This window comes from Cupressus sempervirens, chromosome 3, assembly GCF_028749045.1.
Source record: "Cupressus sempervirens isolate cs-2001-9-10 chromosome 3, ASM2874904v1, whole genome shotgun sequence".
Taxonomy (NCBI): Eukaryota; Viridiplantae; Streptophyta; class Pinopsida; order Cupressales; family Cupressaceae; genus Cupressus; species Cupressus sempervirens.
In genome coordinates, this window is record NC_143120.1 from 120,591,810 (window position 1) to 120,617,878 (window position 26,069).

Genomic DNA, 26,069 nt, shown 5'->3' on the forward strand with positions numbered 1-26,069 from the left:
GTGGTAAATGCTCCTTTCTTGCCAAACTGATCTTGACATAATTGAGATTAAAGAAGTCACCAAAAATTTCTTGGAGTTCACTTTGATCAGGGAGGGGAGCTTTGGGATGGTGTATAGAGGCACTTTGCCCAACATAAGGCAAATTGTTGTGAAGAGATTTTAAGGACTTCAGGTAAAGAGCAGAAGAGGAGTTCAGCCATGAGATCTAGGTCATCTGCAATGCCAAGCATTGATGGAAATTGTTACTGTTGAAAGGCTATAGCATTGGGATCATCAGTCAAGAGCCAGAGCAAGTTCTAGTATGCAACTTGATGGAGAACAACAGCCTGGCTAATTGTTTCTTTAGCTCTACCTAACCCTGTCTAATGTGGTCAATTATTTCTTTACATCTTAAATCTCCACCATATCTACATACATACATTATTTCCAATTTATTGATCTTCTTATCAATCAAGTTACTTGAGTATATATGTAGGGTGTTGAAAGGATAGTGTTTGAATCATAAATTGATTATTGAGTAAATAAATATTGGTGCTTTCACTGTATTCAACTAAATGATATATGGATTTTTGTTTAAGCAATTATTAGTATCTTTGATTACTTGCAATGATCTTCATCATCATGAAGTTTTAGCTATATATATATGAATGATCCCTAGACAATCTTCTCATGTGATTTCATTAATTATGTCTTAGCTAAGCCTTATCATCATTAATTGTTGATGATATTAATTCTGCTGCTTGGGTTAACTTCATCGTTATCTATATAAATCCTCCATTAGTCAATTACTTAAAAAATGCAAATTCCTTTCTTTATATTGCTTGAACACACACTCTCTCTCTCTTTCGTTGACTATGATGGTGAATCTATGTAATGGTTGACTCATATCTATTAGTTCCATTCTCTATCTTTATCGTTGGTCACATTCAACCTCTTTATTTGAATGTCACCTTTGTGAGAAATAAAAAATTAAAATTTAAACTTAGTCTCACAACCCTAAACCTAAAAATTTTTATACTCGACACTTAAAAAGTTGTTTGGCACATGAAGGTGTCGAGTGCCAATTTTACTCGACACATGAAGGTGCCGAGTGCCAGTTATGCTCGGCACAGGAAGGTGTCGAGTGCCAAAAATTGCTCGGCACTTGCTCGGCACTTGAAGGTGTCGAGTGACAGGCAACAGGTGCCGAGTGAACTCGGCACAAAGAGGAGCTCGAAAGAAAATGTCGAGTATGCCCAGCTCATAAAGGAAATGCTTGGCAACAATAGATGTCGAGTGAGCTCGGCTCCAACAAAGAAATTATAACTTAAGAAAATTCCAACGTGAATGCATTCACCATTAAAACTAGAGAGTCAAAGCTTTAAGCTTTCAACCAAACTTGTCAAATACAATGAATAGGAGAGTAAGAACAATGGATTAAGTATGCTACTTTCTTTCTATTCAATCTTGCATTAAACTATTACAAAATCTAGGAGCATTCGGCTTCAACCAGAAAACCCTAAAATAACCCTAAATTGATAATACTTCAAACTTTAATAAACCTTTAAACCTGTAACTCTAATGGTTGCATACAATGGTGCCTGGAGCAATCACTGGTTCAATAGGACAAATCCAAACACAAACAAACTTATAGAGTGAACAAGGAACCACGTGCAATTGCAAGCACAAACTTCCTTCTTCCTTCTTCCTTCTCTGCTCAGCTCTGCAACTTCTCTCTGATCTGCTTGATCTGAAAACTCTCTTTTTTGAATGAATGATAAAACATTCCTTTTTTCATATTCTTCCTTTCCCTCTCAACGTTCAAATTTCAAATTCTCACCTACCAAAAATGAATGCATGTCATCCATGAATGCCTGCAGTGACCTGACAGGGTAGATGGGCGTGGGGCTCGAGGACAACCTGCAGGCGTTGACATTAATTTCCAACACTCCCCCTTTGTCTTGAGACCTACAAACAAGGATCACTGTTGATCCAAATCAACTACACCAAGACTCTGTCTTAGGTGCACAAAAGTTCCAATGCCTAATGGCTTGGTGAAAATATCTGCTAGTTGCTGCTCTGACTTGCAATATTCAATTTTGATATCTCCATTCTCCACCAACTCTCTGATGAAGTGATATCTTATCTCTATATGCTTGCTTCTCCCATGGAAGACTGGATTCTTGGACAATGCAATTGAAGAGATGTTGTCACAAAAAATTTTGGTTCCATCCTCTTGCCTTTCATTCAAATTTATCAAGATCCTCCTTAGCCAAATTGCTTGACATGTTGCTGCATTTGCTACAATGTATTCAGCCTCTGCTGTAGATTGAGCAACAATAGGTTGGTTCTTGGATGCCCATGAAATTGCACCCGATCCCATATGAAACATGTATCTGGAAGTGCTCTTCCTATCATCTAAACTTCCAGCCCAATCACTATCAGTGTAACCCACCAACTTGAAATCAACATTTGTAGTATATAAAATTCCAAATCCCTTGGTACCTTTCACATACCTTAGGATCCTCTTTCCTACTTGCCAATGGGAATCCTTTGGTGTTTCCATAAATCTGAAAATCAGACTTACTGCATGCATTAGGTCTGGCCAAGTTGCTGTCAAGTACATTAGACTTCCAACCATACTCTTGTATAGTGTTGGATCCACTCTCTTGCTAGAGTCTTCCTTGCTCAACTTCAGACCTGCTACTATTGGTGTAGGGGCTGCCTCGTTGTTCTGCATTTTAAATCTCTCCAAGATCTGCCCTGCATATTTTTCTTGAGAGATGAAGATGCCATCATGAATTTGTTTTACTTCTATGCCTAGAAATTATTTCAAGAGACCTAGGTCTGTCATTTCAAATTCACTTTTCATGGCCTCTTTGAATTCACCAATTAGAGCCTTATCATTTCCAGTAAAAATTAAGTCATCTACATATAAGACAACAATCAATACATTACCATCTGCTGCCTTGATGTAAAGAGTAGGCTCACCATTACTTTTGCTAAAGCCATTGCTCATCAAATATGAGTAAATCCTATTGTACCATGCCTATGGGGCTTTCTTGAGCCCATAAAGAGCTCTCTTCAATCTATATACTTTGTTCTCTTCACCTGCAACTTCATAACCAGGCGGCTGCTCCACATATACTTCTTCTTTCAATACACCATTAAGGAAGGTGGACTTCACATCCTTTTGAAATACCTTCCACTTGTACTGAGCTGCAATTTCTATGACAGCACACATGGTTTCCATTCTTGCAACTGGGGCATAGGTCTCATCATAATCTCTTCCATACTACTGTTTGTAGCCCTTGACTACCAGCCTTGCCTTATGCCTATCAATCTTGCCTTCAGCATTGCATTTGGTCTTATAGACCCATTTCACTCCAATCACTTGCTTCTTGGGAGGCAATTCAGTTAGCTCCCATGTCTCATTCCTTTCTATAGCATCTATTTCCTCATCCATGGCATTACACCATTTCTTCTCCTTAATAGCTTCCTCAAAATATATTGGATCACTATGAGAAAATAATGCAAAATTAACACTCTCATCATAATCTTCATACCTTTCATCTTGGTATATCTCCCTAAGACTCTTGGTCTTTCTTGGTAATAGGGAGGAGAGTGTGGGATTAGAATCTTCATTGCTGACTAGCTCGATCTTCACTGGTACTCGGCACTCACACTCGGTCATGCCTAGAGGAGCTCGGCAATGTCTGAACCTGCTTGCCTTTTCTTCTATTTGCTCCTTCTTCTTGCTGTTCATCAGCATCTTCTTCACTCATAATTGGTACTTTACTTGAAGTGCTTGGTGATTCATCAATTGAACCATACCAAGATTGATTTTCAAGAAATTCCACATCTCTTGAAAACATCATCTTGTTGTTCAATGGGTCATACAATCTGTATGCCTTTGATTCTGGACTGTATCCTGTGAAAATGCATTTCACACCTTTGTCATCAAATTTTTGCCTTTGCTCTTTAGGCACATGTGCATATGCAACACATCCAAACACCCTTAAGTGTTCAACTACCCATCTTATTCGTGACCAAGCTTCCATTGGAATTTTGTCACGAACTACCTTTGTAGGACACCTATTAATTAGGTAAACTGTTGTTGCCATAGCCTCTCCCCAAAATTCAGTTGGGAGACCTTTCTCTTTCATCATGCTCCTTGTCATTTCAACAATGGTCTTATTTTCCTTTTAGCCACTCCATTCTGCTATGGTGTATAGCTGGCTGTGAGCTCTTTCTTTATGCCATGTTTCTTGCAAAAATTTACAAAAGAATTGGAGGTATACTCCCCTCCTCTATCTGATCTAAGGACCTTGATATAGTGTCCACATTCTCTTTCAGCCTGGGCTTTACATTCTACAAATTTTTCAAATGCTTCAGATTTGTTCTTTAAGAAATACACCCATGTCCTATGGCTGAAATCATCAATGAATGTCATAAAATAGGTACTCCCCCCAATGGAAGTAACTTTCATAGGACCGACTAGGTCAGTATGCACTAACTCTAATGGATATCTAGCCCTCCTAGAATTTTCAGAATTAAAGGGAAGCCTATGTTGCTTACCCAAAATACAAGCCTCACACTTGTCACAAGAATTTCCTACATGTGGCAAACCTTCTACCATTCTTTTATTTGATAATAAATTTAAACCAGCATAGCCAAGATGACCATACCTGAGGTGCCAAAGCTATGAGGGGTCTTCAATCACACTCCTTAGAGTTGATTGTGTGGGAGGTGCAGCACAAACTTGAGATGAGAAACATGTCTCTATCCTCAAGGGAAACATTCTGTTCTTTGTCATTTGAACTGTTGCAAGTAAATTCTTACTCCCATATTTTTCATGAATGATACAACTATCATTCTCCATCAGCACTTTTTATCCATTTTGAATGAGCTGACCAATGCTCATCAAATTGTGCTTCATACTAGGGGCAAAATACACATTTTGTATTTCCCTTTTCTCACCTTTCTTGGTGCGGACCATAATAGATCCTTTGCCCACAACTGGTAGGGTTCCATTGTTACCCATCTTAATTTTTGATTTGAAACTCTTGTCAATGAATGAAAACAAGGTTTCATTACCACTCATGTGGTTGCTACATCCACTGTCGAGGTACCAAACCTCAGGGCTTCCTTCTTCACCAACATTACACATGATGAAGGTAGTGTTTTCACTTCCCATGTTCACATCAGCCACATTTGCTTGTCTTGACTGATCTTTCTGCTTCTTCCAGCATTCATTTGCATAATGCCCACATTTATGATAGTAGTAGCATTCTACATTACTCTTATTTGAGTTGTAGTTTTTCTTACCTCCTCTTGAAGTATTGTGTGAGCTACTTGCTCCATTTTCTCTTCCTGAGCTTTCTGCTGTAGCATTTCTTTGTCCTCCATTACCTCGACCTCTGCCTCTAGAGTTTCTGCCTGAGCCATTTCTTCCTCTCTCCCTTCCTCTTGGATTTGAATGAGCCTTGAATGCTTGCTCTTGGGTAGAAGAAGATGTGGATCTATTGATCCTATACTCATGGGTTTGAAGAGAACCCATCAACTCATCCATTGTCAAAGTAGTGAGGTCTTTTGCCTCTTCTATTGTCATGACCAAATGGTCATATTTATGAGGTAAACTCCTCAATATCTTCTCCACTATCCTCTGCTCTTGATAGTCTTTTCCATTTGACTTTAGTTGATTAATTACATTGGAGGTCCTTGAACTAAAGTCTGCAACTGATTCATTCTCCTTCATCTGAAGGTTCTCAAACTCCCTCCTTATGTTCTATGGCTTTACTATACAGACTTTATCAGTCCCCTTGAAGTTCATCTCAAGGATATCCCATGCTTCCTTTGCATAATTTGCTGCTGCAATCTTTGGAAAAATTGTCTCTGTCATTGCTGCTTCAATCAAACTTAATGCCTTAGCATCTTTCCTCCTTGACTCTTTCAAATGAGTCTTCTGTGCATTTGTGAGGGCAACATACTGAGTTGGATCAGTCACATCATTGAATCCATTAACTACAAACTCCCACAAATCATTTGCAACCATAATGGTCTTCATCTTCTTTGCAAATGTATCATAATTCTGTCCATTAAAAGATGGTGGCTGCTGCCATATCTTTCCTGCATCTCCTGCCATGATAAATATCCCAAGAAAAGACAAATGCCCTAACTCACTATGGATGTGGGGCCTCAAACCTCTGATACCATGTGAGAAATAAAAAAATTAAAATTTAAACTTAGTCTCACAACCCTAAACCTGAAAAAATTTATACTCGACACTTAAAAAGTTGTTCGGCACATGAAGATATCAGCAAAAGATATCTTCTTAGTATTTTTAATTAAATGATAAATATTATATTATAAAATATATATAATATTAAAAAAAAAAATTTAAACCAAATCATTTACATTAAAATTATTAAACAATAGTGAAACATATTCACCTTAATAAAAAAAAACTCTTAAAAAATCTTAGTTTTACAATCTACCCGACCATTATAAGAGCTAAATGAATTCAACCAATCAAATCTTACAAAAATAATTTCTTAAAATTGTAATGTTAACAATCATGCATATATGCTATGCAACATATTAGTTCGATATTTTTTTTTTAAATCAACTAATTTTAAAGTAGTAGAAACCAAAAAAATTAATCACTAGTTAAAGTATAAAATAAAAAAAGTATTACAATAGTACTTAGCCAACTAGCAAGTACTAATAAGAAAAAGTTAAGGATCAAACTTCAAGTTTCATAAATCATTCAAACCAAATTGTGCATTACTTGGTTCAACACAAACTTCAATATGCTAAAGCAATCATGTAAGGTGAGTCAAACAAGTAGTTCATCCACATTTATAGATATAAAACATGACATTGTTTGCTTTCATGTGGGGATTTATATGTTGAAACTCATATTGATTTGAATGATGAATTAAGTCTTTTATTTGGTCTACATGGCATATATCTAAAAATGGATATAGGTTACATTAGAATTATAATTGAAACAATTGCCATGGAGTGGCTAAGTACTTGTCTCTAGTTATATAAGTGAGCATAGTTATTTATTTTCTTGAACTATATTTATTTATTTTTGAGCTATCATTATAAAAAAAGATTATTTAGTATTATAGCAATGTTTGATAGAAATAAGAAAACTTCAAACTCAAAAATTTAAAGTGATGCCATGTGAATGAGAGTTATACTTAAATGAAAGACTTAAAAAAAATCAATCTTAGATATAATTCAATTTTCTTAAAGAAATTATATATATTAGAGATTATATATATATATATATATATATATATATATATATATATATATATATATATATATATATATATATATATATATATAATTTCTAATGTTCACATTCTTAACTAGGATTATTTTCTATTATTAGGGAAAGGAAAACAATTCAAGAGAATATCAACTCAAGAGTAGAAAATGAGTTAAAAAACTATTTTATAAAAATATCATATTGGACAAATGCATAAATCCACATATAAGAACTTTAATTGATTCATCCAATTAAAAGAGAGAGAAATGAATATATACAGATTATTAAGTTCAAAATTTGACACAAATATTTTGAGAAATATAATATTTATAATATAAAGTATGTAATATAACTCATTTTCATTTGTTAATTACAATTCATTTAATCACTCATTATGATGAGTAAGTCATAAAGTGATAAAAATAGTGCTTATCCTAACAACAAGTACTAATAAAACGTGATACTCATGTTTATTATTCAAGTAGGAGAATAGTGCATAACACCAACCTTACCATGTTTGTAGCTATAATACCATATTAAATATAATTTGGTGTGATTGAAGGAATCTTCCCTAATGACAAAAGAACAATTGTTATGTCTTGAGGTCTTGAAAATGTTGTTTTTGGGCATTCAACCACAAGTTCTCAAAACAAAGTTTTATGTGTAGAATGCTGCATGAATTTATCCTTTGTTTCATATTCTTGAAACTTGCTTTGAATCTACAACTAGGAAATTAATCTCATCTCAAATGGATGACTTTTATCTTACATGGGCCAAGGATGGTTGAGGATATAACCACCAAATTATTGGAAACCTAAAAGAAAGTAACTAGGTGTAATATACACCCAAAATGACTCTTATTTCCCAGATGCATTTGAATGATTTATTTAATCAACCTTCATCCTTCATTTGTATCCATTTGTGACACTATTTCTAAGCAAATCTATCCTTTCAAGGCCTTAGATTGTCTGCAGTAAACTAAGTCTTCATGTTGTTAGGTACAGTTGTAAACACACTAAAAAAATAAAAATAAAAACAATCTTATGCAAATTTATATTTTTAGGGGTCATTTTGAATGCTTCAATAAAAATCCTATTGATATGGAATCTATTTGATGATGTTGACCATAAATCTTATGAATAAGTAGGGGACTTGACAAATAAGTCATTCTAAATCATTTGGAGCAATTTGAAATTGTCAAATAAGGTTTGAGAAGTGTGAAATTAGGGTGCTCAACTACTAGGTTATCTCCATGTCCCGTAGTCTATCTTTAGCCTCGTAGACGTTAAAACTAACTTATATTTTTCAATAAACACCTAAATTAAACTATATCAAATTAACAATGTTTAATTTTATTTTCAAACTTTGGAGTTTCCTTTGCTTTATATTAAATGCCTAATAGATGTGTGTGTTTGGATAACCATTTTATGTAGAATTGGACCTTTTGTCACTATCAACCTACCCCTTGCTCCTTTGGGTGCAAGTGCTAGTTTTAAATTTTTTGAATTTATAAACATTTATAAATTGTTTTTAAGATTTGATGTGTAACTATTTTCTCACAATCAAATTCTGAAAACAACTTGCAATTGATCTCATAACATAGTTTATGGAAATCTACTTGCTCTTATTTTAAAACATTGATAAGTAATTTTATATAACAAATCAAATTGTGATATTGCTTTCAATATTCATGTGGAATTTGAGTTTACCAATCTATATTTCATGAGTAAGTGATTTATAACAACTCATTTCTCACAAGAATGAATGAAATACTTAGCACACATTATTTTTGTAATATAATTTAACTCGTACCACAATGATGCTCAATGATAAAATGACACTCAATGATAAACTTTCTATCATGCTTCTTTTTCTTGTTTTAATTTCAAAGAAATAATAGGGAATTCATCTATTGATTATGTATTTCAATTCCATTATCCATTCTCTCTGGCACATTTTCCCACATTTTCCCTTATTAATCATTTTGATCTCACTGACAGTGTAACTTTACCCATGTTTTGTTCTACTCCCTCTTAAGTGATCCTGTAAAGATCTATGGAGATATGTAACATCTAAAGAATGTATAAATGCCTCCATCATAACTTTCCAAAAAGCATAGTCATTACCATCAAATAATGGAGCTCGGTTAAGGGAAGCTCCTTTAACCTGTGCCATTTTACATCCAATAAAAATCCCTAAAACAATTCCTAAAATGAATCCTATGCTTTGATACCACTTGTTGGAAGTATTAGAGTTTTGAGGCGGGGGGGCAGGGGTGAATCAGAACTCGCTAATTTTGCTTAACCAATTTACAAATTTCAACTTTAAAGTTTCATAAACTGAATGCATTCAAATCTTACTCAAATAATAATCATTCACCATGCATGAATAAGAAAATATGAACTCATAGAAGATAGAGACACGTATTTTTTTCAAGTGGGAAACCCTCAAAATTCCTTAAGGATTGGTCATAGGGAGAAAAACCACTCCATGAACATGTAATCTTTATTGAGTTTCAACTCTTTACAATCAGCAACAACAACTGCTTAGGGATTCAACCATGTTTATCTTTTTAATTGAATTACAACCTTACATACACATATAACTGTATGTAATACACCATACACCTATACATGCAAATAAGTTTATAATCAATCCTTCAAATCAATCTTACACAATTTCAAGATATTTTTTGTCTCTACTTTTACATCACTGTATCGCACATTTTTCTCCACTTTCAAATTTTACAATAATCTCTTTAAATAGAGATGAGATCCATATAGAAACAATTAGTTTTTGAAAAATAGACTAAACCAGTTAGGGCTGTTCCAAAAATGCCCTTATGATATATGTGGTTTAAAACAATTTGTTAATAGTTAAACCACTGAATTCTTCATGTGCCTTTTGAACAGCAAAAATATACCAGCATAAGCCTTATAAAACAACAAATCGAACCAAAGAACCTTCATGTCTTTTCTTCTTATTTTGAAACCTCTTTCGCAAAATAGTGCCATTAGGGTTCGTAAGAAACCTTTTTTAAAAATACCATTAGGGTCCGTGAGTGAAAACCCCTCTTTATTTTTTACATAGGAAAACCTCAAGACAAATGAAATCTTTTCCTTTTAAAAAAAATTGAACTGATTGAAACATTCAAACCTTTTTATTCCCTTTTTTTTTTCTTTTAAAAAAATTGAGCAAAGTGTGATTGAATAGTTTTCCATTTTTTATGCTTTGCCTCCATTTTCTCTATTTTCAACAAAACCCTTATTTGTTGTTAAAACTCCTTGCTTTATTTTGCCTCAGTTGTCCATGCACACACAAGAGAGATCAAAAGAGTAATTATTTATACACAGAAAAACATGAGCAGAAATTTATCAATAATTTGATACCTTACCCAACACCAAAAACCTTTTCATAATCTTTTTCATAGAGTAGCAAGAGAAGTAAAAACTCTTTCCATATCCATTTACATAGAGCAATGAAAATTAACCTTTCGTTTTCACAGAGCAACTTTTCAATATCATTTTCACAGCAACATTCCTTATTGTTTCATAGAGAAGACATCAAAAAAGAAAACAAAAATGCCCACAACCGATACCAGGTTTAAACTATCTTTCAAGTCTGCCACATAAAACTAACACTTGGCAAAATTCATATTTACATGCAGACCTTATTAATTGCCACATACAGCCTGTGCCCAGGATGTTTAAAGACTTATTTACTATGTCACCACTGTTTTATATTTACAATGCCATGGTTTCCAATTTAGCTTTTTGTGCCTGTGCCATGTAACCAATTGTACTCTTGCCACCTATTCGATGGGACAATTTCAAATTAGTCAACTTGCCATCTTTGACTTCAAATTTGCTTGCCACCTTTTCAATAGTATGGTCAAAAATCTCCTCCATTTTTTGAGACAAAAATTTTCATCATCTAATACATACAAGATGGTATACAAAAAATATAAAAATTCAAACTTCTTCTGATATACCATCTAATATATACAAGATAATGTACAAAACAAATATGCTAAAGAAAGAACAAGCAGATAACTGTCACTGAACAAAGAAAATAATGTGCTGATCACTGTTACAAAAACACAAGAGCTAAACATAGAGGCTGATCACACAATATGTTGATAATGTTGGGAAGCACCACAAAGACTGACAATATGCTGATAATGTTGAGAACCACAAAGACTGAACATAGATGTTGATCTCAAAATGTGCTGATAAATCACCAAACTAATTTTGATATCTCCCCCAAAAATTTTGCATCAAAAAAAATTGACCATCTGCTTTTCATAGAAGAAAGTTTCTGTGACTAGGAGTAGAAACCTAACACAGAATATTTATTTGCAAAACTCTATATCAGCAATGATTGAGAGAAAACTCCCAATCGAGTTCTTAATTGTTCAAAGGATTCCCTAGGTAAAGCTTTAGTGAAAATGTCTGCTACCTGTCCTTGAGTGGGCACATAGACTAGCTTGAATTCATTATTAAGAACTTTGTCATGCAAGAAGTGAAGTTTAATAGCCACATGTTTTGTGCATGAGTGCATTACTAGATTTTTACTTAATTGAATAGCACTCATATTATCACACATGATAGAAATAGGCTTTGAGACTTGAATACCTAAATTAGATGATAATCCATCAAAATCAACTGAGTGCAATAGGCAGTAGCAGCAACATACTCAGATTCACAAGTAGACAATGTAACACAGTCTTTTTTTTTGCTATGCCAGGCAACTAAGCAATCACCAAGGAAGAAAGCTGCACCACTAGTACTCTTTTTATCATCAGATCCACCCCAATCTACATTAGTATAACTAGAAAGTGTAAAGTCATTACTATGAGGATACCATAAACCAAAATCAAGTGTATCTTGAATGTACTTTAGTATTTGATTTACTGCATTGAGATGAGACTGGTTTGGATTAGACTGGAATCTTGAAACCATGCACACTGCTTGCATTATATCAGATCTAGATGCTGTAAGATATAATAAACATCTAATCTTGGATCTATATATACTTTGATTTACAGAAGGTGAGTCATCATTTTTTAATAGTTTGCAGCATGTCTCCATAGGAGTACTTGTTGGTTTACAATCAACCATATTAAACTTCCTCAATGTTTCCTTTGCATATTTTGTTTGAGAAAGAAAAAGGCCATGTTCAAGCTGTGAGACTTACAGTCCAAGAAAAAATGTGAGCACACCCAATAGAGACATTTCAAACTCAGATTCCATAATACTTGAAAAATGTTTTGCTGATTCATCATTAGTAGACCCAAAAATAATATCACCCATGTATAGATTTCTACTGCCAAAATGTCATCATTTATGACTTTGATATACAAAGTACTATCTGCTTTTCCAAAAGAAAATCCATTTGCAATCAGATATTTATCCAACCTGGAACACCAAGGTCTAGGAGCTTTCTTTAAACCATATAATGTGTTTTTGAGTCAAAAAACATCATCAGGTTTGTCAGAAGATTCAAAACCTTTTGGCTATTCCATATAGACTTCATCTTCAAGATACCCATTCAAGAATGCAGTTTTAACATCCATTTGTTAAATAGTAACCCTTTTATAACTTGCATATGCAAGAAAAAATCAAATTTATTCCATCCTTGCAACTGATGTAAATGTTTCACCAAAATCAATTCCTTCTTGCTGAGCATATCCTTTGCACACAAATCTAGCTTTGTTCCTTATTGCTTTGCCATCTTCATTTAGTTTATTGTGAAACACCCATTTTTCACCTATGACATTTTTGTTATCACGTGTAGGAACAAGTTCCCAGGTTTTGTTTTTCTCAATTTGATTTATTTCATCTTGCATAGCATTTTTCCAGCAAGGATTTGATAAAGCTTTAGATATTATTTTGGGTTCAAAATCTAATATCAAATAGAAACATTCAGCAATATTTGCTTGTTCATCTATTTTAGCGTTTCTTCTAGTCAAAAATCCTTTTTCAACATCTCCAATGACTTGAGATTCAGAGTGCCTTTTAGCAATAATTCTAGATGGGGTTTTTATCATTCTTAAACCAGTGTTTGTTATTTTGGAATTTGAAAAGTTTTTTTGTTCAGTTTCATTAGCAACTTTAGACTCAACATTTTCAAAGTTCTCGTCATCATGCAAAGTTTCTGATTTTTGAAATGATACTTCTCCAAGATCCTCTTTATTATTGCAAGATAAAGAGTTTTTATCAAATACAAAATTTATGGCTTCCACTATATTCAACCTCTTGTTATTGCATTTAAAAGCTTTTCTATGTGTGGAGTATCCAAGAAAAATTGCTTCATCAGATCTTGAATTGAAATTTTCTAAACAATCATCATTCTTTTTTATGAAGCATTTATAGCCAAAATTTTTTAAATTCATTAGTTGTTTTACCATTCCATAATTCATATGGAGTATGAGCTATTCTTACTCTTATTAGAGCTCGATTTAAAATGTAGACAACTATATGAACAACTTCTTTCCAGAATTTATTAGGTAATTTTACTTCATTTAGCATAGTTCTGACCATCTCTTTGACAGTTATGTTTTTCCTTTCCACAACACCATTTTGTTGTGGTGTTCGAGTAGTCGCGTATTGTCTTTTAATACCATGTTCCTCACAATACTCAATGAATTCTTGAGAAGTGAATTCTCCACCCCTATTTGACCTTAAACACTTTAACTTTAAATCAATTTCCCTTTCAACCATTTTTCTGAAAATTTTGAAACGATCAAAAGCTTTTCATTTGTATTTTAGAAAAGTTACCCAAACCATTCTTGAATAGTCATCTACAAATAACGTAAAATATTTCTCACCATTTAATGATGCAGTATTAGTAGGTCCACATAGATCAGTATGCACAAGTTCAAGTGGCCTATTAGATGATTATTCTTTTGTTTTAAAAGATACCATCGTTTGTTTTCCTTTCACACATTCTTCACAAATGTTCACTGGTTTGCTGATTTGAGGTAGTCCTCTAACCTTTTTATTCTTACTAATCCTAGCAAGATCATCAAAGCTAAGATGTCCCAATCTTTTATGCCACAACCAATTTTCTTCTACCTAACTCATAAGGCAAGTGTTAATTAATGATGTTTCCTAAACTATAGAACCAATCAGATTATAAAGGTTTTCACTTGTCCTTAAACCACTAGCAATGACTTTATCCCTTCCATTTTTAATGAAGCATCCTTTAGCATTAAAGGAGATAGAATACCCACTATCACAAATTTGACTAACACTCAAAAGATTATGTTTCAAACCTTCTACAAAGTATACATCATGAATAGGTGTATCTTTGTTTAAAATTATTGAACCTCTTCCTATCATATAGGCTCCTAAATTATCACCAAAATGAACAAACCCTCCATCAAAATATTTTAGGGTTTGGAACTTACTTCTACATCCAGTCATATGATGTGAGCAACCACTATCAAAAACCCATGTTGTAGGTTTTTGGGCAAATAGGGTTGTTTCAACTATTAAAGACTTTTCAGATGTCTTAACTTGTTTCCAAATCTCTTTAGGGTTTAGATTTAGTTTGCATTGATTTGCAAAGTGACCATAATGAAAACATTTGAAACATCTGATGACATTTTTCTTACCTTGACTAGTACTGATTTCACAAAAAGATGCCTTATGCCCAAAAATATTACAGTTGAAGTAGTAACCCTTAAAGAAAAATTTAGTTTTCTGTTTAGAAGACTCTTCAGATGAGCATTGTAAAGCATTCAATTTTTTATCCTTTTCAACAAGTAAAATTTTGTGATTTTCAATGATTTGATTTTCTTTTCCAATTCTTCTTGAAGTCTTTTATTGTTATTTTCATGACTTAAAATTACCTTCTTTAACCTCTTAAGTTCTTGTAGAGATTTTAGAAGTTCTTCTACAAGATCAATTTCTTCATCTATATCATATGAAGATTCAAATTCACTAGACTCAGATTTTGAAGTGTTGACTATTTCAGCCATGAACAACCTTTCCCCTTCTTCATCAAGATCACTAGACTCTTCATTTGAGTCTTCTTTTGATAGAAGACTTTTCTTTTTGAAATCCTTGAATCTTTGCTTTCATTCCAAGGTTTTCTTTTTGAAATTTTTTTAGTTTTCTCATCATTGTCTTCTAGTTCTATATTTGGACATTTTGTTGCAAAATGTCCTAATTGATCACAACTGAAACATTTTGGTTTTCCTTTATATTTTTTTCTCATTTTCCCGACTAATAATGCTTTTAAAGGATATGTTAAACCTAAATCACTTTCTTCAGCTTTAAAGACTGTCACTTTTGATGTAGAACTAACTTGATTGCTATTTCTCATTTCATAAGCAGTTAGGGTTCCTTGTAATTGGTGCAAAGTCATTTTAGAAAAACTTTTATTTTCTTCTAAAGTGGAAATTTTAGTTTCAAATTTAGGTAGAACTAACCGTATAAATTTTGAAACTATATCATGTTTTTCAATTTGTTGGCCTAGACCTTTTCTAGCATTGACTATTTCATCAATTTTCAAGAAGTATGCTGAAATATTTTCATCTTCATTCATCTTTAAGTTATCAAACTAAGTTTTGAGAGTTAACTATTTTGACTCTTTAGCCTTTTCATCTCCTTCATAAATAGTTTCCAATTTTTTCCAAATATCATTTGTTGATTTACAGTAGACTACTTTAGCAAACACATCTTTGGTGAGACCACATAGAAGAGTATATCTTACCTTTTTATCCGATTCATATGTCAGTTTATCATTAGCATCAGTAGGTACTGTTGGTGGGACAATATACTTCGTAATAACATCCCACATTCTAACATCTAAAGAATGTATAAATGCCTCCATAATAACTTTCCAAAAAACATAGTCATTACGATCAAATAATGGAGCTCGGTTAAGGGAAGCTCCTTCAACCTCATTTTACTTCTAATAAAAATCCCTGGAACAATTCCTAAAAGGAATCCTATGCTTTGATACCACTTGTTGGAAGTATTAGAGTTTGGGAGGGGGGTGAATCAGAACTCACTGATTTTGCTTAACCAATTTACAAATTTCAACTTTAAAGTTTCATAAATTGAATGGATTCAAATCTTACTCAAATAATAACCATTCACCATGCATAAATACGAAAACATGAACAAGTAGGAAACCCTCAAAATTTCTTAAGGATTGGTCATAGGGAGAAAAACCACTCCATGAACTTGTAATCTTTATTGAGCTTCAACTCTTTACACTCAGTAGCAACAACTGCTCAAGGATTCAACCTTGTTTATCTTTTTAATTGAATTACAACCTTACATACACATATAAATGTATGTAATACACCATACACCTATACATGCAAATAAGTTTATAATCAATCCTTCAGATCAATCTTACACAATTTCAAGATATTTTGTGTCTCTGCTTTTACATCACTGTATCACCCATTTTTCTCCACTTTCCAATTTTACAATAATCTCTTTAAATAGAGATGAGATTCATATAAAAAAAATTAGTTTTTGAAAAACAAACTGAACTAGTTAGGGTCGTTCCAAAAATGTCCTTGTGATATATGTGGTTTAAAACAATCTATTAATAGTTAAACCACCGAATTCTTCATGTGCCTTTTGAACAGAAAAAACATACTAGCATATGCCTTATAAAACAACCAATCGAACCAGAGAACCTTCATTTTTTTTCTTCTTATTTTGAAACCTCTTTTCCAAAATAGTGCCATTAGGGTTCGTAAGAAACCTTTTTTTTAAATGCCATTAGGGTTCATGAGTGAAAAATCCTCCTTAATTTTTACACAAAAAAACCTCAAGACAAATGAAATCTTTGCCTTTTAAAAAAAATTCAACTAACTGAAACATTCAAACCTTTTTATTTCCCTTTTTCTTTCTTTTTAAAAAATTTGAGCAACGCTGAGAACGACCATACCTATGACTGAATAGTTTATCATTTTTTATGCTTTGCCTCCATTTTCTCTGCTTTCAACGAAGCCCTTGTTCATTGTTAAAACTCCTTGCTTTATTTTGCCTCGGCCATCCATGCACGCACAGGGGACATCAAAAGAGCAAGTATTTATACAAAGAAAAACATCAGAGAGATTTATCAATGTGCAGAGATACATGAATCTGCACATTATTATATAAATGTCTTTCCAAAGTTCCAAACAACATGGTTATTTTGTAATACTTATAGTTCTTCTACTATCAGGACCATGCTTATTTTCCAGTTCTTGTAAGCTGCTCATTTTGTAATTCTCAAAACATTGGATATTACATAATACCTCTGATATAAATGTCAAGAAATATATATTGCATACTATTATACAAATTACAGCTTGCATTGAGTCAAGCTTTAAGTTTTTATAGATATGTTACTTGACTTTTGTATTTCAATTTTTGATATACACATTTATAGATTTACATATATATCTATAAACACATTGACATTTTAGCAAAAGGTGTATGGCAAGAAGTATTAAAAGATAGAAATCACAATCTCCTATTTGTTCATATGGTAAGAGCAACTCTGAAATAAAAAGCAATGTGACTGAAATCATGAAAGTCTTATTCTATTAGGGCAACTCTGATGCTTCAAATTGATGTTCTAAAAGCAATTTTTATTATACTAGTAATTTCATGTACAGGAAGTGATTTGATGAAATCTAACACTCAAGTTGTATTTCCTCTCATATTTGACATAGAAGTGGCTCAGTTTACACCACCTGAAGTTGAGGCCTTGAAAATTCAAAACAAGAAAAAATCATGATAGAGTTGTAGATTCAAAACCCCCAATGTTTTTAGCAGAAGATTCAAAATTCGTGCCATTTTATAAATGTATCCTCATACAGCAGAGCACAAAAGGAAATATAAGAGTCACAAAGAGTCCATGCACAAATATAGTTATTTGCAAAAGTAGAAACCTAGAATAAAATTTTGAAATTAATGTCTTCCCACAAATTAATGTCTTCCCACAAACTCTACGATTTTGCTAGGATTTTTTTCCAGCAACTAACAAAAATCCTTAAATTAATGTCTTCCCACAAACTCTGTTGCATTTTTTTTGCAACAACTCAGAAATAAAAAGCAATGTGACTGAAAAACAAAATGGAGTCAAAAGAAACAAAGGTACAACATGTATAAAAAAATTGTTTGAAAAAAATAGATACATCATTGCCCAGTAAGGTCGAAGACCTTACTTGCTCGAGATTTGTCAAATCCCCATTAGAAATGTTGTGTCCACAGACACATTTGATAGAATTTGCAGTCTTCTTCGACACTTTTTTGGTTTCTACAGCCATCCTGTTTTGGGTTTCCTGCCCCGCCTCCACCTAGTGATGCCCACATTCGAAAAAATGAACTTAATCAAATAATTGTTGCAGGAAACCTAATTTAGCGTCATACTAAGAATTGTAGGTTAGGGTTCTTGAAATTTTTAAGAAAAAAAAGCAATAAACCACATACCTGTTTATGCCCTTCTTTCCACCATTAGCGCCACTGCCCTAGATTGAGTGTTGCAGCTGCGGAGTGAAACAATAAAAATGTCTGCTGAGATCTGGGTCATCTGCACCGAGGTCGGGTTCATATGCGCAAGGGGTCATCAAAAAGACCAAAAGCCAAAGGAGACCTGCGATGAGTGGCAACGGCCGACCCAGACGGCGTGGTAGGAAGAAGACTTGTGACAGCAGCCGACCCACACGGTGCAGTAGGAAGCAACAACTTGTGGCAGCGGCCGACCCAGACGGCGTGGTAGGAAGAAGACCTGTGGTAGCGGCCGACCCACACGGTGCAGTAGGAAGCAACAACCTGTGGCAGCGGCCGACCCAGATGGTGCGGTAGGAAACAATGGCGAGCGGCGTTTAGCTAAGATATTGCTTCTTAGTTTTAGGGTTAGGTCACTCGCATAATATATTTAGGAAATATGATTTTAGGGTTAGGTATATGTAGGGTTAAGTATTAGTTTTACAAGTGTTAATTTATAATAATATTTGTTTCATAATTAGATACAAAGTCATTAAATAAAATATATAACCATCTAAATATCTATGTTATATTGTGCTTGTAATAAAATATATAAGTTCATATTAAACTTATATGTTAAAAATTTAGGGTGAACAAATGAACGAGTATTGGGACATAGTAATTCAAAGATAGGGGGTGGTAATTGACTATGATAGGTAGGGGGTTCCAAAAATGAGATTCAGAACACTTTTTACTATGACACATATAAACGATATTAATTTTAATGGTTAGAAGCCGAAATCTTAGTTATAAGTAGTTAACTAGCTGATGAAGATGTCAGAAAAAATTAAACAATTTTTATCGTCGTTATGATAGATTTTGAGAGCGTCAAAGTTAGGGTGCACGACTACCGGGTCCTCTCCCCTAGTTATTTTTTCATGACTGAGCATCGATTAATTCTGAGATTTTTTTGTCGTCTAACAGGTTTGTTCCTACAAGAAAGAATAGGCAACGATGGTCATTACACAAGGAAATTAGAAGATGTATAATTGAGGTGATTGAACGCAAAGAGAAGAAAGCTGGAATTGACAATTCAAGTGACTATGGCACTGATCTACTCGGCCTGATGATGGCTTCTAACAAGAAAGAGGAAAGAGGAAAAGCTCAAACAAAGATGGCTCTAGATGAAGTAATTGCTGAATGTGAGAACTTCTATATAGCTGGTTAGGAAACTACAGCAATCCTCTTGACATGGACTGTGCTATTGCTAGCAATGCATCCACAGTGGCAAGACAGAGCACGCAAGGAGGTCTTGGAGGCATTTGGGAAAAATGATTTTCCAAATGCAGACACTATAAATGGCCTAAAAATTGTAAGAAAACACTCTACGAGCTTAAACTTTTTGGATTTGATTGTTGCTATAGGGGAGACGATCTAGTAGTCGTCTAGGTTGACTTTGGGCATCTAGAATTTCTAATAGGTATGTCGAAATTTGCTGATTTTTTCTCTGAACCTTCGTAGGTGAGTGAAGAGCTCTTTGCCTGGAACCTATTATGTTCACCCCCAATAGCCGCTCACCAAAAAACTAGTATGTTTTCCACAAATGGACCAATCAGCAACCAAGAAAGCACGTGTGATGGACTATTAGTATATGTGCTATCATTTTTAGATCTTTTTATGAACGATAATTGAAAGATCTATAACTATAGACATAACAGCCATTAGAATGTTGGTGGCTACTAGATTGTCTCCCCCAGTGATCCTAGATTATACTCTGTTTTGCAACATTCTGCTTGAATTGTAAACTAATTGAAATAGCATTTTAATAGAAATAGGGTTTTGTTTTCAGATATTATAACTTTTCAGAGCAAACCAGAAACTTTGATTAGTACTTATTGCAGGTGGGAATGATATTAAATGAATCCTTGAGACTTTATCCACCAGCGGTGACAATAACTCGAGAGACATCTAAGCGAATAATGCTTGGAAGGTTCTCAATTCCTGCAGGCACTCAGCTTGAGATCCCAATTCTTCAAATCCACCATGATCAAGCTTTGTGGGGAAACAATGTGAATGAATTCAATCCAAATCGGTTTGAACAGGGAATTTCAAAAGCTGCAAAGCATCCAATGGCATTCATACCATTTGCGTTGGGCCCAAGGATCTGCATTGGTCAAAACTACGCACTGCTAGAGGTAAAAATAATATTAGCCATGATTCTGCAACGGTTTTCCTTTGCCATTTCACCGAATTACATTCATGCCCCTGTGCAATCACTCCTGCTTAAGCCCCAATATGGAGCTCAGATCATTCTTCACATGAATTGAGTCCTAAAAAACAGAATCTTGGGAAAGTAATTTTTGTTATCTGAGAACTGTAACAGAATATACATCGCCTGTACAATATTATATGTAAATTGTGATTCAAGCAAATTTGAAATCAGTCAAAGCTGGAAGACTGACGTGCTTCATATTAATCATATACATATGATGGAGTTTCTACTTGAACAATTTATTTCTCTTTCCATAAAAAGTGAATGGTACTATTTTTCAGTCATGGAATTATATATATATATAAATTTCATTATTTTAGAGAAATGGTGTGTATGAATTTCTTATGATGATATTATATTTTTATTATTGAAATAATGTATATTATTTTACAAATAGAATGGTAAATATTAATGGACTATCAAATAGACAAGTATATAAAGTCATCAAAAATAAATTTATGATAATCAATAAGCTACCCAATAAATAATAATTACAAAGTCATTATAAAATTAGATTCATTATGACTTAGAAAATTAATGAGAATTGCCATACAATGTTATTGACTTGGATTTTAAATCTTCACATACATTTTAACTATTTTGAGCATAAGTTGCCTGTTTCATAATATGTTGATAAAATATAACATATATTTGAGAAAATCATATGGTGTATTTGGAAAAGCATCTTATGGATTAATTTACATAATTCACTCTTGATTTATCAATCTATGTTTATGATTGCTTTCTCTCTTGATAAACTTTCTCCTTCAAACCATTTCATATAGATGTAAAAACATCAATATCTTCTGAATAAGAGTAGGAAATCCATGATCAATTAGGTGGTCCTATGTTCAACTTTTCAATCACCAAAATATTTTTTCAAGGAGATATCATTGATAAAGGTTTCAAACTCCTCCACATTCTATGGACACACATAATGAGAAAAGTGAGATAACCTTGATAAGTAGGAGTTTTCCACAACAATTCAAATTGAGATAATCCTTAGATGTAGAATTGTGTTTCTATTAAGGAAAGTACAAATGTAAACAAAGATAAAAGATCATTACATGGATGTCCCTCTTTTATAGTAGAATCAAGCACAACTCCTCTATCTAACTCCTTGGCTTTTCTATTTCAACCTCAACCATGACAATGCCCTCTCTCGTCTCTTGAGGACTTTTCACTAGGGTAATATCTTGGGTTCTACTAATGACCTTCCCTCACCCTTCTCTACCACTATGATTTGTCATTCCAATAAAGCTCTAAGCACAAGTGTAGGAAGGGTTCTTCCACATTAAACTATTGTAATAGTGAACTCTAAAGTTAAAGGAGTCTTCCCTAGTTTCCATTTTATTCTTCTCATGTATGACAAGTCTCCTTATACATTATCTCCATGAGGGGCAAGTTTGTAATGCAAATCCCTTTGAACTAGTATGAGAAACCCTCTAGTAGTTGGACCTCTATGTATTATAGTGTAGGTATTCTATAGTGGGTTAATATCGTTGCCTCATCTCAATCTTAGAGACTGAACCTATATACATATGGGTGTATGATGACATGTTCCTTCATGAATTAAGCACCCATGTGGACAAAAAGAATCAATCTAAGACAAGGAACTCCACCTATCTTCCTGCCACTAATAAATTAGGTATATACATCTCTTAATATGGGGTAATGTGATCCAAAACCCAAGTCATAACCAAAGATGAAAATTAAAATGACAATGTCTAGAAATGTCTAGCAATATTTGTCTCGTTTCATATGATTAATTATGTGTCATAATCAACCATTATTTTTTGCTTTAGAGACATCAATGCCAAGATATAATGGTGCCCTCAAAGTTCTATATTTTGAAAACTTTCCATTAAAAAAATAGACTCAAATGGGGTGAACCATGCAATTTCGTTCCATGTGGCCATGTGGACCTAAACCAATTCTAGGAGTCTAAAAGCCTAGTCCTTCTTATGTATAGAAACTATTTTGGTAAGAATATTAAGATATATTTATGCATTTTTCAAGTCTACTTTTCTATTGGCTTAAGGATGATATGGAGTGTCTTTCCTATCTATCCACTCATACAAATTCATCAATTTCTAATTGAGAGTTAATGTGAATTATGCTCCTTGATCTGATACTATCTTTTTGAGAATTTCATATCTCATAAGAATATATTCACAAAGGAATATTGCCATTTTATTTCTTATTTATGGGTCTTTGCTCTGACCTCAACCCATTTAGTTAAGTAATCAATAATTAACAAGACATACTCCTTATTGTGTACCTTAATCTTATTATTATTCTTATATATTTATCATCACATTATTATATTATTAAATAATATTATATATTACCATATTACTATATTAGTAAATAATAATATATTATCATTGTATATATTTTAGATTTAAATATGTAAATATATCTAATATAAATTATTTAATTATTGACCCTTTTTCTCATAGCAATTAGGGTTCTAAGTAGGGGATGTGACAAAAACCTTTTGGTTCTTCCAAAAGGTTTGGAGACATATATTAGAGTAGGAGATTATGTAACTAATGATGCTCATGCGGAGTTGTACTCTAGCATTACGTCCATCATGACTCAAGTTGATGAATTTTCATTTGATCATGTTGGTAGGTGTATGCTATGATCTTGGACCACTCCAACCATTGCTTCATCACATACACTATATGATCCATGCATTCATTATGATCTTCCTACATCAGATGATATAACACATCTACCTGATATTCGTTTGCGCGTGATGACCTCTATTCTACTTAGAGATATCCTTGAGGCATATCAAACTATTAGTATGTTCCAACTAATTTTCCTGACTTCATTAGAGGATTAGTTAGGAGATCCTCTAGTGGTAGTAGCCAAGCACATGGAGATGCAGGAGAAAGTAGTTCCAACAAGAGGACATTTTGATATGTCCTACAACTTAGAGACCTCCTCCAAAGTAGACACCTTCTATATTACAACTTTCACTTCCTACAGGATAGTCCTCACCTCCTCAAACACCCACGATGTCCCAATTCTCATCTTTTCTTATGGATGAGGTCATTTATCTTGATGCAATATCTATACGCTCTTCTAATTTATATGATATTGGACATTCATTCTAGGTATGACACCAAAAATGGATTAAAGTTTTCATGTTATATATATATATATATATATATATATATATATAACACTACGATGATGACATCTAAAAATTGAGATTTACATGCATTTGGTGATCCTATTGATTAGGATACCAAGGTAAGTTAATTCATTTGATTTATAAATTTAAAATTTTTTGAATCAAAAAGTATTTCTTGGACTCAAGCCTTGTGTGTGTGTGTGTGTGTGTGTGTGTGTGTGAGAGAGAGAGAGAGAGAGAGAGAGAGAGAGAGAGAGAGATGTTCATCTTATTGATCAAGATACATAGGTAAGTTAATTTAAATTTGATTTGTAAGTTTAAATTTTATTTTGAATGAAATTATTTAGATTGGACTCTTATAAAATATATTTTTATGTATATCCAATGTATTTAAATATATAATTTATGTAGAACCCTACAACAGGTGCACCATCTAGTGATAGAGTAGGTGTTGTGGGCCACATGAGTTAATCTCAATCAAGAGATATTTATATTTATGTACTTTTGTATGTTGTTCCAGCCAACATTGATAGATACATTTCTTGTTCACATTGATGATACTTGTTGATACATTTAGCATGATACTTCTAGATAGTTGTACTTGTTGATACACACACACACACACACACACACACACACACACACATATAAAATTTAATATATTAGTATATATAGTTCTTTATGTAATGTTTAAAATGTATCAATTTTTTGGCTTAATTTAGATTATTTGTATGTGTGAATTGCAAACTATAAGCATGCATATATGTTTGATGACTTTAAATGAACATTATGTGTTAAAAGGGGATATAGACATAATATGTTTTAATGATTTTAATTTATCTTATGGTGGCACATTTAAATAATATCAAAAAGTTTACAATGTGTAATTTGTTGAATATGTAGCTTAATTTAGATTATATATATATATATATATATATATATATATATATATATATATATGTAGCCTAATTTCTAAGGTCGAATATTTAAAAATATCCATTTAACATGTTTAATTTTAGATCATTTGAATAATACATGATATAAGTAAAATTTAAAATGTTTAATTTGTCGAGAATATGTATCTTAATTACCTAGGACCTATAACACACATTATGATCTAGTAGGACTCCCTAGATCCCCTTAAGACAAACATGTATCCTAATTACCCTATGCATGCCTAGAAGTGTACTCTAAGGGGTCCCTATATTTTAATGAGTAATATAAGACTCATTATTGCCTAGTGACACCTATTATGTCCTATGAAGACACATTATGACCTATTAGAACTTATAATAAACACAATGACCTAGTGGACTCACTAGGTCCCCTTAAGATAAATGTGTATCCTAATTACCCTATGGGTACCTAGAAGTGTACCATAAGGGGTACCTATGTTTTGTTGAGTAATATAAGGCTCATTATTATCTAATTACACCTATTATATCCTATTAAGATACATTAGGACTTATTATGTAAGCTATAATACACATTATAACCTAGTATGACTCACTAGGTCCCCTTAAGATAAATTTATATCATGATTATCCTATGTGTACCTAGAAATGTACCATAAGTGGATGTTGTTGAGTAATATAAGACTCATTATTATCCAAAGACACCTATTATGTCCTATTAAGACACATTTAGACCTATTATGTAAGTTATAACACACAATATGACCTAGTAGGACTCACTAGGTCCTATGAAGACAAACATGTTTCCTAATTACCTTATATGTGTTCCATGTCCACTTTCAAAAAGTTCTAGATGAACTTGAAATTGCATCTACTATGTTGTATTGCTAACTACTTAAATACTTTTGTAGATTTAAATTGCCCTACAATATAAATATGTTAATATAATACACACACACACACAGACACATAAACTGATAGATAAATTCCAAATTTAAATGACATAATTTTTTTTTTAAATTAA

At 33.0% G+C, this 26,069-nt stretch overlaps 1 pseudogene across 1 annotated transcript in view; it reads left to right on the plus strand.

Moving 5' to 3' along the window:
* LOC149565069 (cytochrome P450 734A1-like) overlaps positions 1-21,221 on the plus strand; it is a 48,420-nt pseudogene extending 27,199 nt beyond the window's left edge. The window contains exons 4-5 of the transcript XR_016361472.1: positions 19,696-20,083; positions 20,613-21,221. The product of XR_016361472.1 is annotated as a cytochrome P450 734A1-like (transcript). The remainder of the gene's footprint in view (positions 1-19,695; positions 20,084-20,612) is intronic.
* Positions 21,222-26,069: the final 4,848 nt, after the last annotated feature.